The sequence below is a fragment of the Prionailurus viverrinus genome, chromosome B1 (assembly GCF_022837055.1).
Source record: "Prionailurus viverrinus isolate Anna chromosome B1, UM_Priviv_1.0, whole genome shotgun sequence".
NCBI classification, from domain to species: domain Eukaryota; kingdom Metazoa; phylum Chordata; class Mammalia; order Carnivora; family Felidae; genus Prionailurus; species Prionailurus viverrinus.
In genome coordinates this window covers 93,551,582-93,556,114 of record NC_062564.1, presented here as the reverse complement: position 1 = coordinate 93,556,114, position 4,533 = coordinate 93,551,582, and the positions used below count along the sequence as shown (strand labels likewise).

The 4,533-nt window shown below is 32.3% G+C and overlaps 1 non-coding gene across 1 annotated transcript; it reads right to left on the bottom strand.

The window, feature by feature from the left end:
• Positions 1-245: 245 nt before the first annotated feature.
• On the bottom strand, positions 246-348 carry LOC125165068 (U6 spliceosomal RNA). The gene has a single exon (XR_007151956.1). It is a non-coding gene; the product is annotated as a U6 spliceosomal RNA (small nuclear RNA).
• Between the last annotated feature and the right edge of the window lie 4,185 nt (positions 349-4,533).

The following is a 4,533-nucleotide window of genomic DNA, read 5'->3' as shown; positions in this document are numbered from 1 at the left end:
CCTGATGACATATGAAAGGAGCATAGTAAATGGAACAATATAAATGTTAGTACGCCATCTTGTCATGGCAGAATGAATAGTGGTAGCAGCATAAGTAAAATATTTTTTCTCATCTTTGTTGAGGTATAATTGACAAAGACTGTATATATTTCAAGTGTGCAACTTGTTTTGATATACATATGCATTGGCACAATCAAGCTAATGAAAATATCTATCCCCACATATAGCTACCATTTTCTTTTTTTCTTAATATGGAACAACACGAATTTGCTTCTCAGCCTTGCATTGGGCCATGCTTATTTTGTCTGTATCATTTCAATTTTGGTATATGTGCTGCAAAGCAAGAACAAAGTCATTGTAATTCCATGATTTATAGCTGTTAATTGGAGCTAATCGTAATTATATTTTTGATCATTCCTTTGGTTCTGGGAATACTTTGTTGCTTATCTATATAATTAAATATAAGCTTAATCAGTGCAAGAGTTTTTGTCTTTTGTTCACTGCGGTAGCAATGAGGATGCACTAATGAAAAACTTTATTTGGCAACCATATGAAAGTGTGAATGTATGTATTATACATATAAACATAATAGGCATATGTCTAGTATGTGTGTATATGTATATTTACACAAATAATCACATAGTAGTTTTGTGATTACTACTAATTTTGACACTATTTATATAATGTTTTATTAGTTTCCACTTTGTTTCAAAATGTGGTGAAATATACAGAGAATTGTGGAGAAGTTGACTGTGACTCAGAAATACAACTAGTTTAACAGTAGCTTTTCCAAAAGTGACATAATGCTTATATAGATAAATAGATCCCCTCTGCCAGGATTTTACTAAAGGTGGATTGAAATAGATTGAATTAGCTTTAACATTTTGAGTCCTATAACTTCTGTCAAAATTTTCCTCAGAATTGTACTTTATGTCTTTGGTTGAAATGTCTATGTATACCATATTTTCAGATCTTTTTTTTTCTTTTAGTTTAGAATACATTTCATATTATCCTAATTTTAGAAAAAATTCCTAAGATTATGGGCAATAATATGAAACACATCAAATTATATTTTTACTTTTGTAATGTATATATCAAAACACCTTTAAGATAGAAACTCATCACTACCTTGTTCTGTTCAAGCAATGATATTTAATAAAATGAAGTTTTTCAGCTAGGGTCTTTTGAAAATAAAATTAATCAAAGTAAACCATTAATCAAATTCAGTAGATATTAAATTAAAAATAATAATATGAGGTATTCAGAAACTGCATTCATGTAGTAGTAGCTTGATCTCCTAGGAAATTAAATTTATTTAACCAAAAGACCATAGTTAACATACTGCATGATGAAATTAAAGATGTAATTCTAGCCTATTAATCATGCAGAAGATTGCAATTATGTTTTATTTGTTATTTTCATGGAAGTTTCAAATTATACTATTAACTCTTCTTCCCCTCAAGTCTATAATATTGCTTCAGTTATAAAGCAATAACAAGTTTTTGAGATTATAAATACTTTTAAAAAGATTTTGTGTATATAAAAATTAATTTAAAAATTGCATTTTAAAAACTACTATAGTGGCTATTTTTGTAATTCCTGTGGAAATGCATACGAGTGTTTCACATATTATAGTTTTAAAAAGATATTATTTAGAGGGTCATTAAATGATTGAGGGTCCAAAGAAGCAAGGGAATTATGTTGAATCTTGGAATAAGAAATCAAATGCTAAAACAAACAAACAAACAAAAAACCTGCATCTTTGAAAAGATTGTCTAGAATTAAATGGTCTAGGTTTCTTACTCTGAAGTTATGCAGAAACTTGAGACCCATAGATAATTCTCTTTCAAAAGTCAGCTACTTATCAATATACCGAAAAGATATCTAAATTTCTCCAAGAGTAATGTTTTCTTAAATTTGTTTAAAGTGACTTAACTTATAGCGTAGTATTCGTTTCAGGAATAGAACCCAGATATTCATCATTCACATATAATACCTGGTGCTCATCACAAGTGCCCTCCTTAATGCCCATCATTCACCTTGCTCATCTCCCCACCCACTTCCCCTCCAACAACACTCAGTTTGTTCTCTATAGTTAAGAATCTCTTATGGTTTGTCTCTGTTTTTGTTTTTGTTTTCTAATTTTATTTTTCTTTCCCTTCCCCTATGTTCATCTGGTTTGTTTCTTAAATTCCACATATGAGTGAAGTCATACAGCATTTTCCTTCTCTGACTGACTTATTTCGCTTAGCATAATACACTCCAGTTTCATCCACTTTGTTGCAAATGGCAAAATGCTATTATTTTTGATAATTGAGTAATATTCCATTATATATAAATATACCACTTCTTCTTTATCCAGTCATCAGTCAATGGACATTTGGGCTCTTTTCATAATTTGGCTATTGTTGATAGTGCTGCTATAAATATTGAGGTCCATGTGCTCCTTCAAATAAGTATTATTGTATTGTTGGATAAATACCTAGTAGTGCAATTGCTGGGTAATAGGGTAGTTTTATCTCTAACTTTCTGAGGAAACTCCATACTGTTTTCGAGAGTGGATGTACCAATTTACATTCCCACCAACCGTGTAAGAGGGTTCCCCGTTCTCTTCATCCTTGTCAACACATATTGTTTCCTGTGTTGTTTATTTTGGCCATTTTAACTGGTGTGAGCTGATATCTCAATCATGGTTTTGATTTGTATTTCCCTGATGATGAATGATGTTGAGCATCACTTCATCTTTTCATGTGTCTTTTCATGTGTCTTTTAGCCATTTGTTTGTCTTATTTGGAGAAGCGTCTGTTCATGTCTTCTGCCCATTTCTTCACTGGATTATTTATTTTTTGGGTATTGAGTTTGATAAGTTCTTTATAGATTTTGGGTACTAGCCCTTTATTTGACATGTCATTTGCAAATATCTTCTTCTATTATGTAGGTTGGCTTTTAGTTTTGCTGATTGTTCCTTTTGCTGGGCAGATGTGTTTTTGTTGTTGTTGTTATTGTTTGTTTCCTTTTTAGTTAAAGAAGTTCTAAAAGCCCATTTTTTTTATTTTGTTTCCCTTGCTTCTGGAGATGTCTAGTAACAAGTTGCTACAGTCGAGGCCAAAGAGTTTGCTGCCTGTGTTCTCCTTTACATTTTTGATGGTTCCTTGTCTTACATTTAGGTCTTTTATCAATTTTGAATTTATTTTTGTGTGTAATGTAAGAATGGGGCCAGTTTCATTCCTTTGCATGTCACTATCAGTTTTTGCAATGCCATTTGCTGAAGAGACTGTGTTTTTTCTATTGGCTGTTCTTTCTGTTTTGCTGAAGATTTGTTGATCATGTAGTTGTGGGTCCATTTCTAGATTCTCTATTTTATTCCATTGATCTATGTGTCTGTTTTTGTGCCAGTACCACACTGTCTTGCTGATTACCACTTTATAATACAGCTTAAAATCTGGAATTTTGATGCCTCCAGCTTTGCTTTGATTTTTCAACATTACTTTGGCTATTCAGGGTCTTTTCTGGTTCCATACAAATTGTAGATAGTTTATTCTGTTTCTGTGAAAAAATGCTGGTGGTATTTTAATAGAGTTTGCATTGAATGTGTAGACTGTTTGGGGTAGCATAGAATTTTTAACAATATTTGTTCTTTCAATCCATGAGCATGGAACGTTTTGTTTTGTTTTGTTTTCCATTTGTTCAATTTATTTTTTAAGTGTTCTATAGTTTTCAGATTATAGTTGTTTTACCCCTTTCTTGGTTATCCCTAGGTACCTTACGGGTTTTTGTGCAATTGTCAATGGGATGAATTCCTCGATATCTCTTTCTGCTGCTTCATTATTGGTGTATAGATATGCAACAAATTCCTGTACATTGATTTTATACCCTGTGACTTTGCTGAATTTATGTATCAGTTCTAACATTTTTAGTGGAGTCTTTTGGGTTTTCCCTCATAGAGTACCATGTCATCTGCTAAGAGTGAAAGTTTGACTTCTTCCTTGCCAATTTGGATGACTTATATTTCTTTCGTTGTCTGATTGATGAAGCTAAGAATCCCAGTATAGAAATGGAAGGAAAACTTCCAAACTCATTCTATGAGGCAGCATGACCTTGATTCCAGAATCAGACAAAAACCCCACGTAAAATTATAGACCTATATCCCTGATGAACATGGATGCAAAAATTTCCAACAAGATACTAGCAAATCAAATCCAACAGGACATTAAAAAGAATTATTCACCACAATTAAGTGGAGTTTACCCTTGGGCTGCAGGGGTAGTTCAATATGATACACTACAATTCAGTTCAATGTGATACACTACATTAATAAAAGAAAGGATACGAACCATGATTCCCTCAATAGATGCAGAACAAGCATTTAACAAAATACAACATCCTTTTTTGGTAAAAACCCTCAAGAAAGTAGGGATAGAAGGAACACAACTCAGCATCAAAAAGGCCATATATAAAAGATCCACAGCTAATATCATCCTCAATGGGTAAAAACTGAAAGCTTTTTCAGTAAGGTCAGAAGCATGACGGGGA